We start from the raw sequence: 12,292 nt of genomic DNA, 5'->3' as shown, positions 1-12,292 counted from the left end.
TCTACATAGCGCGAGGGACACAATATATAATTTACTATTACACTATATTGCCTCTCTGTGGCTCGTTTATGGGGGAGCCAATTTTAACAGATCTAAAGATAAGCAGTGTTGGATTTACACTTCAGAGTGTAATACTTTGAGGAACTATCCTTTTGAAGAATTACCATTCACCATCCATGATTGAATGAATTTTGATCGATGTCCTCTGAACCAGCGGTGCTCCGTAGGTGTTCAAGGGGCTATGCAAGCTCTCAAGCAAAAAGATGCCATGCGGTGCTTGAGTTGGTCTGCTTAGGTGACAGGAGCCACACTGGGGCAGAGATTCTGGCAGCTCTGCAGGGGCAGGCTCAGAGGTGGTTGACGCCATGCCAGCTTCAGCCAGGAATGGTTGTATGCGACAATGGCACCAACCTCCTCTCCGCCCTCCTCCGACAGGGACACTTGTCCCATGTTCCCTGTTTGTCTCACGTCCTGAATTTGGTGGTACAGTGGTTCTTGAGTAGGTACTTACAGGATCTCCTGAGGCAGGCCAGGAAAGTCTGTGGTCATTTCTGCCGGTCATATAATGCCAGTGCTCTGCTGGCTGCCATTTATTTATTTATTTCAGGTACTTATATAGCGCCGTTGATTTACGCAGCGCTTTACATATATATTATACATTCACATCAGTCCCTATACCCTCAAGGAGCTTACAATCTAAGGTCCCTAACTCACATTCATACCTATACTAGGGCCAATTTAGACAGGATCCAATTAACCTACCAGCATGTCTTTGGAGTGTGGGAGGAAACCGGAGTACCCGGAGGAAACCCACGCAGACACAGGGAGAACATGCAAACTCCAGGCAGGTAGTGTCGTGGTCGGGATTCGAACCAGCGACCCTTCTTACTGCTAGGCGAGTGTGCTACCCACTACACCACTGTGCGCAACATTCAAAGAGAATGCAACCTGCCCAAGAACCGCCTCATTTGTGACATGCCTACCAGGCGGAACTCAATGCTGACAATGCTGCAGCGGCTGCACACGCAGCAGAGGGCCATCAATGGGTACCTGTGTGAGTATGGCACCAGGACAGGGTCAGGGTAGCTTGGCTTTTTTTCGCCACGCCATGGGCTGCATGCACTGTCCTGTCACCATTTGAGGAGGCCACGAGGATGGTGAGCAGTGACAGTGCATGCATCAGTGATACTGTCCCTCTTGTCTTCCTGTTGGAGCACATGCTTCGTGGAATAATGGACAGGGCACTTGAGGCAGAACAGCGAGAGGAAGAAGAGGACTTCCTTACCTCTCAAGGCCCCCTTTATCCAGATAGTATTCCTGCGGGCCCACCGATCACACAGGAAGAGGAGGGGGATTGTGTCAGCATGGAGGTGGAGGATAACACTCAGCGTCAGCAGCAGTCTTCAAGGGATTGTTTGCAGTCCCCAGAAACCCATGGAGTTGTACGTGGCTGGGAGGAGGTGGTTGAGGATCATGTGACTCAGGACTCAGGATCGAATGCCTCTGCAAACTTATGCTGCCTGGCCTCCCTGATCCTGAAAAGCCTGCAAAAGGACCCTAGGATTCGTGGTATCAAGGAAAGGGATCATTACTGGCTGGCAACCCTTCTTGATCCACGTTACAAGGTTAAGGTTGCAGAACTTATCCAGCCTTTGCAGAGGGAGCAGAGGATGAAACATTTTCGGGAGGCCTTGCAGAAAGGTTTGTGCAATGCGTTTCCAGAGCCTGGGAGGTTACAATTTCCTGGTGCTGGACAACGTGTTGCTGAGGCTTCGTTAAGTCACAGAAAGAGCGGTGGAGAAAGTGGCCGGCTGACCGATGCCTTCAGACAATTCTTCAGTCCTCAGCGCCAAGGTCTGATCGGTTCCAGCAACCATCGCCAGCGTCTGAATTACATGGTGCAGGAATATCTAGGGGCAAGATCAGACTTGGAGACCTTTCAAACAGAACATCCACTGGGTTACTGGGTCTTGAAGATGGACCACTGGCCAGAGCTTGCTCAATATGCAATTAAGCTACTGGCCTGTCCTGCATCCAGCGTTCTTTCTGGACGCACATTCAGTGCTGCTGGAGGTTTTGTAACACAGAGTGCGCCTGTCCACAGACTCTGTTGATCGACTCACAAAAAATGAATCAGTCTTGGATCACCAGCTACCAAGCACCTGATGCTGATGTAACCGATTGATTTTTCAATGTATGTGGGAACCCTTGAAGACTGCATATGCTGAGTGACTATCCTATTCCTCCTCAATCTTCATGATGATAGCTTCTAAGAATATTTTTGGTTCAGGGCACCACCACCACTGCCTAAGGCCCAATTTTTCTGCCCCTGATTAACAGGGGCCCGTAATTACAATTTTTGATCTAATATTTCACAGCAGGGCCATTCCTGTGCTTAACATATCTCTGAGGCTTTACAGTGTTGTGCGACCACCACCACCGCCTAAGGCCCAATTTTCTGCCCCTGTTTAACAGGGGCCCGTAATTACAATTTTTGATCTAATATTTCACAGCAGGGCCCGTTCCTTCAACCTAAGAAAAAACCTACAGTCCCTATCTTGTTTGTAACCCGGGGACCGCCTGTATACTGCTGTTCAGAGTATATAGGGCCTGAGGGTCCCATGCCTTTTTTTTTTTTTTTTTTATAATTTGGGTGTGGGGTTCCCCTTAATGTCCATACCAGACCCAAAGGGCCTGGTAATGGACTGGGGGGGTGGGACCCATCCTGTTTCTCTCAATGATTTTCATTTATATTGCCAGGACATTACAGCTGCAAGCAGTTTTAAATGACTTTTATTCCTTTAGAAATTTCATTTTGTGCAGGGACTGTTCTAAACACGGGAAAAATGTGCCACTTTACAGGCATACTATAGTCACCAATAGGAATGGTGCAGCGTTAAAAATATTAATGTAAAAATGTCCCAATAAGAACCAAAATAAATATGGTCAAACAAAAGTCCTCTCCGTCAGGAAGAAATAATACTCTAATCAGCGAGATCCATATTGAAAGGAGAAGAGAGATGAAAACACCGTCACCAACACCCAAACAAACTGACCCTTACCAGCAGTGTATGGGTTATACATGTGTGTAGAAAAAAGGCAGTCTTCATAGAATAAACCAACGATCTTCTAATGGAGTAGCACCACCATATTCCCCTCTGAACTAAATGGAAGGCTGTAGATCTCCTTTTGGTAGCTGGATATTAAACCAAGTATACTCCAGTATGCATATGCACCTCAAGGTCGTGGTACGTAGGGAATAAAAAGAAAACGCTCTCGCAATCTCCATAAACAAGGATGATTTATTGAAAAGATAAAAACCACTCACATTTAGTAAGAAGGTATACAGCAGTGTGAAGCGTCCAGCGCTTCTAACCACAAAGATGGCCACTGTGTCACCGTCCCACCGTGTCCTGCGTCGCCAGTCCCTATCATCGCCCAACGTTTCGTCATCAACATGTGTCTTCAGGGGCGTAGTTATGACGCAAACTGACGTGTATTTATAGGAACAACAGAACTGGACAGGCAGAAATCAGAGGACAGGAAGTATGACCTTCCGACCCGGAAGTAATATATCTCAAAGAGATTGATATATTAGATAGTAGTAATACTCAGTTTAGGAAAAGGACTTGAATCAAAGATAAAAATATCCTCAAAACAAATCTTATTATAAAACAATTGAAATATGGGTGATCATTAAATAAAAAATGTAGAGACAGAGCAGAGGTGGTTACCGGTGGTGGCGGCATCTTGTGGCCAAAATACAAACTACCATATAAATAATAAATAAAAAGAATTTGGATACAAAAAATACCTTACCCCAATGAATATCACTGGAGGTGGCGGCATCTTGTGGCCAAAGTACAAACTACCATATGAATAATGAATGCAAAGAATCTTGATAAGAAAATACTTTACACCAATGAATATCAGGAGGTGAAGAAAAACGACCACACTACATGATACCCAAAAAACATACCGAAAACATAACCAATAATGCAAAAATGAAACAACATAAAATTAAAAAAAAAGAATAAAATAGAATAAACGCAGGAAACCTAGCTGTTGCTAATAAAGGCATTCAAATCCCATTCCACATTCATCCCATATGGAAAATAGGTCCTGGCTTGGTATATCCATTTGGTCTCTAGCTGAGAGACCCCTCTAGTCATGTTGCTTCCCCTCCAATGACCAGAGAATTTATCAATTCCCAAAAACACAGTGCCCTTTGAATTACAGTCATGTTTCAGAGCATAGTGCTTCGATAGACTATGCTTAGGGAACCCCCTTTTTATATTATCAACATGTTCTTTAAGCCTGATGTGTAATTTTACGGATAGTGTGCCCTATGTACTGAAGCCCACAGGGGCAAATAATAATATACACCACATATCTAGTAGTACATGTAATGAAGGGCTTAATTGGAAAGGATTCATGGGTGGCAGTGGATTGGAAGGAATCTACTTTCCTAGATTTGTTGGTGCTAAGCTTACAAATCGGGCATCTCCTACAAGGAAAGAAACCCCCCATCTTTTGGAAGAACGAAATCTGCTTAGGTGGATTAATAATATTGGGAGCTACCTGTAGCCTCAATGGGGGAGCTCCCCTATATACCATACGCGGTAGGTCGGGCAAATCAGGGCCCAAAACCCATCTCCCTTCAAGACTTTCCAATGCCTTTGAATAATTTTATGAATCTCATAATATTGGTTAGAGTAGGCAGTGATAAACGAAAATTTAAAAGAGGTATCTTGAACTTTAATTTTCGCAGTTAGCAAGTCCTCCCTATTTTTCTCTCTTGCAAGATTAAACGCCACATCCAAGGCTTCCGCTGAATAACCCTTTTCAAGAAACCGCTGCCTGAGAATAGAGGATTCGGACACAAAGTCCTCACTGTTCGTGCAGTTACGCCTCAACCTTAGGAATTGGCTCTTAGGTACTGATCCCAGCCAGGCCTTATGGTGACAGCTTTTAGTGTCTATATAGCCATTGCGATCTGTAGCTATAAAATAGGTGGAGGTAATAAGAACACCTTCATTCACTCTAATGCTAAGGTCAAGAAAATGTATTTCAGTAGAGCTAGCCTCAAATGTAAGGGCAATGCCCCTATCGTTAGCATTGAGACCAGCAATAAACTCCGACAGGGACTCAAAACTACCATCCCATAGGAGGAGGATGTCGTCTATATATCTTTTCCAGAACACCAGCTCTACCCTGGGTTCTTGATAGACGACATCCTCCTCCCATTTGGCCATGAAAAGATTGGCCATGCTCGGGGCAAATTTAGCCCCCATGGCTACACCCCTATTTTGAAAATAATAAGAGCCATCATGCCAAAAATAGTTGTGTTGCATGGCATATTCCAGTAAACTTAGAATAAAGGTGGTTTGGTTGTTCTGGAGAGAATCCTTCTTCAAAAAGTGCTCTACTGCTTCTTTACCATGATGGTGCGATATTACAGTGTAGAGTGAAGCAACGTTTGCAGTTGCAAGAATATAAGAATCTTTCCACTGTATACTGCTAAGCTCATTAATTACTTGCGTTGAGTCTCTCAGATAAGAAGGCGTCCCAACCAAGTACCCAGGGTAGAGCTGGTGTTCTGGAAAAGATATATAGACAACATCCTCCTCCTTAGGATTAGAGTGAATGAAGGTGTTCTTATTACCTCCACCTATTTTAAAGCTACAGATCGCAATGGCTATATAGACACTAAAAGCTGTCACCATAAGGCCTGGCTGGGATCAGTACCTAAGAGCCAATTCCTAAGGTTGAGGCTTAACTGCATGAACAGTGAGGACTTTGTGTCCGAATCCTCTATTCTCAGGCAGCGGTTTCTTGAAAAGGGTTATTCAGCGGAAGCCTTGGATGTGGCGTTTAATCTTGCAAGAGAAAAAAATAGGGAAGACTTGCTAACTGCGAAAATTAAAGTTCAAGATACCTCTTTTAAATTTTCGTTTATCACTGCCTACTCTAACCAATATTATGAGATTCAAAAAATTATTCAAAGGCTTTGGAAAGTCTTGAAGGGAGACGGGTTTTGGGCCCTGATTTGCCCAACCTACCGCGTATGGTATATAGGGGAGCTCCCCCATTGGGGCTACAGGTAGCTCCCAATATTAATCCACCTAAGCAGATTTTGTTCTTCCAAAAGATGGGGGGTTTCTTTCCTTGTAGGAGATGCCCGATTTGTAAGCTTAGCACCAACAAATCTAGGAAAGTAGATTCCTTCCAAACTGCCACCCATGAATCCTTTCCAATTAAGCCCTTCATTACATGTACTACTAGATATGTGGTGTATATTATTATTTGCCCCTGTGGGCTTCAGTACATAGGGCGCACTATCCGTAAATTACACATCAGGCTTAAAGAACATGTTGATAAAATAAAAAGGGGTTCCCTAAGCATAGTCTATCGAAGCACTATGCTCTGAAACATGACTGTAATCCAAAGAGCACTGTGTTTTTGGGAATTGATAAATTCTCTGGCCATTGGAGGGAAAGCAACATGACTAGAGGGGTCTCTCAGCTAGAGACCAAATGGATATACCAAGCCAGGACCTATTTTCCATATGGGATGAATGTAGAATGGGATTTGAATGCCTTTATTAGCAACAGCTAGGTTTCCTGCGTTTATTCTATTTTATTTTATTTTTTTAATTTTATGTTGTTTCATTTTTGCATTATTGATTATGTTTTCGGTATGTTTTTTGGGTATCATGTAGTGTGGTCGTTTTTCTTCACCTCCTGATATTCATTGGTGTAAAGTATTTTCTTATCAAGATTCTTTGCATTCATTATTCATATGGTAGTTTGTGCTTTGGCCACAAGATGCCGCCACCTCCAGTGATATTCATTGGGGTAAGGTATTTTTTGTATCCAAATTCTTTTTATTCATTATTTATATGGTAGTTTGTATTTTGGCCACAAGATGCCGCCACCACCGGTAACCACCTCTCTGTCTCTACATTTTTGATTTAACCCTTTCATGACTAAGCCTATTTTCAAAATTTGGTGTTTACAAGTTAAAATCCGTATTTTTTGCTAGAAAATTACTTAGCGTTCCCAAACATTATATATATTTTTTTAGCAGAGAATCTAGAGAATAAAATGGCGATTGTTGCAATATTTTTTATCACACGGTATTTGTGTAGCGGTGTTTTAAACGCAATTTTTTGGAAAAATCCACAAAATCCAAACAGTAAAGTTACCCCAATTTTTTTGTATAATGTGAAAGATGATGTTACGCCAAGTAAATAGATACCAAACATGTCATCCTTTATAATTGCACGCACTCGTGGAATGGCGACAAACTACGGTACCTATGAATTTCCATAGGCGACACTTTAAATTTTTTTTACGGTTACCAGGTTTGAGTTACAGAGGAGGTCTAGGGCTAGAATTATTGCTCTCGCTCTGATGATCGCGGCGATATCTCACATGTGTGATTTAAACACCGTTTACATATGCGGGCGCGACTTCCGTATGCGTTTTCTTCGCTGCGCGAGCTCGCGGGGACAGGGGCACTTTAAAAAAAAAAAAATTTATTTTATTTATTTTTTTACTTTATAAATTGTGTTTTTAAAAAATTTTTTTTTTTTTTTACTTTTATTGCTGTCACAAGGAATGTAAACATCCCTTGTGACAGTAATAGGTGGTGACAGGTACTCTTTATGGAGGGATGGGGGGTCTAAAAGACCCCCCATCCCTCCTTTACACTTCAAAGTATTCAGATCGCCGAAAACGGCGATTCTGAATACTGTGTACTTTTTTAAATTCGGCGCCATTGGCAGCCGAGTAAACGGGAAGTGACGTCATGACGTTGCTTCCGCGTTTACAACGGGAAGGCTGGAACGAAGCCCCCCACAGCTTCGTTCCAGCCCGCCCCCAGCCGCCGAAGGTACCCGATTGGACACCGGGCCTCCCGTGCGATCGGCGGCGGGAGGCGGCGGGAGGGGGGGTGTCCCCTCCTGCTCCTCCGGTATAACAAACGAGCGGCTTTTAGCCGCATCGGTTGTTATACTCGGGTAGCCGATCGCCCGCTGTAAACAACGGTACCGGGATGATGCCTGCAGCTGCGGGCATCATCCCGGTATAACCCCGGAAAGCCGAGTACGCATATCTGCCTACGGTCGGCGGGAAGGGGTTTTAATGATCACCCATATTTTGATTGTTTTATAATAAGATTTGTTTTGAGGATATTTTTATCTTTGATTCAAGTCCTTTGCCTAAACTGAGTATTACTACTATCTAATATATCAATCTCTTTGAGATATATTACTTCCGGGTCGGAAGGTCATACTTCCTGTCCTCTGATTTCTGCCTGTCCAGTTCTGTTGTTCCTATAAATACACGTCAGTTTGCGTCATAACTACGCCCCTGAAGACGCATGTTGATGACGAAACGTTGGGCGATGATAGAGACTGGCGACGCAGGACGCGGTGGGACGGTGACACGGTGGCCATCTTTGTGGTTAGAAGCGCTGGATGCTTCATACTGCTATATACCTTCTTACTAAATGTGAGTGGTTTTTATCTTTTCAATAAATCATCCTTGTTTATGGAGATTGCGCAATGAGCGTTTTCTTTTTATTCCCTACGTACCACGACCTTGAGGTGCATATGCATACTGGAGTATACTTGGTTTAATATCCAGCTACCAAAAGGAGATCTACAGCCTTCCATTTAGTTCAGAGGGGAATATGGTGGTGCTACTCCATTAGAAGATCGTTGGTTTATTCTATGAAGACTGCCTTTTTTCTACACACGTGTATAACCCATACACTGCTGGTAAGGGTCAGTTTGTTTGGGTGTTGGTGACGGTGTTTTCATCTCTCTTCTGTGTCTCCTTTCAATATGGATCTCGCTGATTAGAGTATTATTTCTTCCTGACGGAGAGGACTTTTGTTTGACCATATTTATTTTGGTTATTATTGGGACATTTTTACATTAATATTTTTAGCGCTGCACCATTCCTATTGATATCTCTTCAGTTGTATCCAGCAATTTTTGTGTCAGCAGCTTCCATTATATGTTTTATTAAGCGCAACAGATTCTGTTTTATATACTATAGTCACCCCCCCAGGCACGATATTTAAAGGAATATTTCACTTTTATTGTTTCACTTTAAGCATTATTAAAATCACTGCTCCCGAAACAACATCAGTTTTCGAAACTTTTTTTTTGCATTGATACTAGGGGTGCAACGGATCGTCATCGATCTGTGATCCGATCCGGGGAGGTTGATCCGTACGGGACACGCGCGATCCGCGGAGCGCTCTGTGGCCTCGGCCATAGGAAAGGCCGCGGCTTTGGCCTAGCTCCGGAGCGGCGGCCATCTTGATACACCCGGCGGATGTTTAGCACGTGATCGCTCCGTCGAATGACGGAGCGATCACTTGTAACAAACCGGTGTCATGTCATGACGCCGGTTCCTCTCTCCCCTCTGTGTACTGATCTGTACAGTGGAGGGGAGAGATCGGATGGCTGCAGTGCCAATATTCTGCAATGCCGTGCCAATACTCTGCAATGCCCTGCCAATACTCTGCAATACCCTGCTGCAATGCCCTGCCAATACTCTGCAATGCCCTGACAATACTCTGCAGTGCCCTAACAATACTCTTCCATACCCTGCCAATACTCTGCCAATACTCTTCCAATATACCCGCCAATACTCTGCCAATATACCCAATACCCTGCCAATATACCCGCCAATACTCTGCCAATACTTTGCCAATAGGGAGATTGTGGATATTACAGTGGGGGAGATTTTTTTTTTGTTGATCCGAAAATGATCCGAACTGTGACTCCTGATCCGAGGAACGATCTGAACCGTGAGTTTTTTGATCCGTTGCACCCCTAATTGATACATGGCAGGACCCAGGTCCCCAAACACTTTTTATGACAATAACTTGCATATTAGCCTTTAAAATTAGCACTTTTGATTTTTCACGTTCGAGTCCCATAGACTTTAACGGCGTTTGCGTGTTTGCACTAATTTTTTGCCTGTTCGCTTGTTCTGCCGCGAACTGAACCGGGGGTTGTTCGGCTCATCCCTAGCTAGAACCCCTAAAGCTTTGGAGCTAGAGTCTTCTTCATCCACTAAGATATCCAGAAAGCCTGACATCATTGCAGGACAGCGGGTTAAATGTGCACCAGTTACACAAGTCCTACCCGGATGTGAGGACCCTAAAACTTTACAGAGACTGTCCAAATTGCAAAGAGTTGTTATGCAGAAAGTAGCCGAGGAATATAGATATCTATACCCTTATGTGCCTGAAAGTTTGGAAGCTGAAATCCAATGTAAGTGGGCGCAGTGGGTTGATATTGCTAATCGGGAGTATTTTTGAAAATTCCTATCCACTGTTATTTAAATAAGTTGTCACCTAGACATGTTGGAAAGTACACAAATATTCTACAAACCTGGGACTACGGTCGCCACATTTACTCAGACCATGTTGTCATCCGACGGCCCAACCAGGAGGATGTATAACACTATACAACTACCATTGGCTCAACCGGAAAGCCTATTCAATTGCCTGACCCTTGTTATCATTGGTAACGAAATGGAAAAGATGTTGAATGTTGAATCCAGTTAAAGTAGAACCCAGAGTCATGCTCAGTTTGTCTCTATCATTTCCACAAGAAGTTGCTCTACAGTTGGAAAATGTAGATGTGAGGACACTCCTGCCTTCGCTGTCACTACAGGACTGTGTTCCTGACATTAGCAGTTGCAGGGGTTGCCCTAAAACGTGACCTACTGGCCTGTGCCCTGGAATTGCCAGTATGACTCACTCTGCAAAGAGATGTACTGATCTTCTGCCCTTGAATTATCAGCATCTCCCGTTCTTCATATGTGCAGAAAAGTGATTTGCGTCCCGGGCTGGGTTAAGGACGGGCTGAGATCTGTTAAAGTGCAAGGGGACTTTGTTGTTCCAAAAGAGGAAAAGTTTTTTATGATTACAGTCCCTTGCATGTTTGTTTGACTAAAGGTGCTAGTTGAAAGTAGCCATGCATACTGAAATAAATGGTACAATAAATATTATTGTACCTGTATATTAATTTGTCTAATCCCTATAGTTAGTCTATATTAAACTTTAAGCACATGTTACAGTTGATATCACAATAATACAAGGTTAGCTATGAAACCAAACACACAGTTTATAAGTAATAAAGTCTTATTTATTTCCCAAGGAAATCAGAAATCTAACATGAAATACTAGAAAGATTTTACAATATTACAAAGCTTACAATCAGAACTTAATACAAGAATATACTCATCACATCCTTTAGAATATACTCGGCTGGTCTCCAGATGTTGAAAGAGAGCTCTGGGCCACATGGCTTAGGCCAAAGCCAGCATTCAGAGCAAGGTCTCAAGATGGCAGAACCAGCAGGCTCCGGCAAAGACCTGCAGCGAAAAGAGAGAGCTCCCTGTTTGAAACAGCCCTTTTTACAATCACACTTCATCCAAACCCTCTCCCATTGCCAGCCCAACTAGATTTTGAACGAATCAGAGTATCCCTGAGACGTTTTTCCTCAACAGGTTATATTACTGACTGTCCTGGGGTATTGTCCACTAGGGGGCAGCGTTTGTCCATGAATCACCACTGTCCGACCTGAGTCAAATCTTCATAGATATCTGGGTCTTTGATCTTCTATATCTCAACTCATCAATTATCTCTGCCAGTCATGCTCTCTTTGAAGCTCCCTTGCAGAGCAGTTAATCAGGAATTCTCATAGACAGATCGGAGTCAGTATTGTCATGCACAGTTAGAGGCTTAATTGGCTATAAACTCAACTGGGGGGGGGGGGCATCCTGTCCTCCAGGGAGTGAGAATACCTTCATCCTTTCAAAAACCATGGAAGCCTGGCTGATTTTGGGAAAAAAATGAGATTTGTAGAAAATCCAGAAATATGACATTGGACCATGTTGACTTCCAACACATACCATTCCAGAAGTTATCCCTGTGAAGAAGGGAATTTGCTGGAAAGCTATTAACCACTATTATGTTGTTGCACCGCAAAGAAAATGCCTATTGAACTTTGGGGTTCCAAGGACAATGGGCTAGTTAGTTAGGTAGGCTGTGCTGTGTTAAAGGGGCAAATCTTTACCTTCACCTTGAATTTCATGGACTGATATGTTATACATGAACTGTTCTTTTACTGACCACTATATGGCATGGGTGTGTCATTCTGAGTGAGTCATAAGTTCTCCTTCCACATGGTTCAATATAGGTTGCTAAGTAAAGTTTTCATTTTAGATATGCTAGAATTGCTATGGAAAACAGGTGTCAT

The sequence above is a fragment of the Aquarana catesbeiana genome, linkage group LG07 (assembly GCF_042186555.1).
Source record: "Aquarana catesbeiana isolate 2022-GZ linkage group LG07, ASM4218655v1, whole genome shotgun sequence".
NCBI classification, from domain to species: Eukaryota; Metazoa; Chordata; class Amphibia; order Anura; family Ranidae; genus Aquarana; species Aquarana catesbeiana.
The sequence above is the reverse complement of the archived record's forward strand: the minus strand, read 5'-3'. Positions refer to the sequence as shown.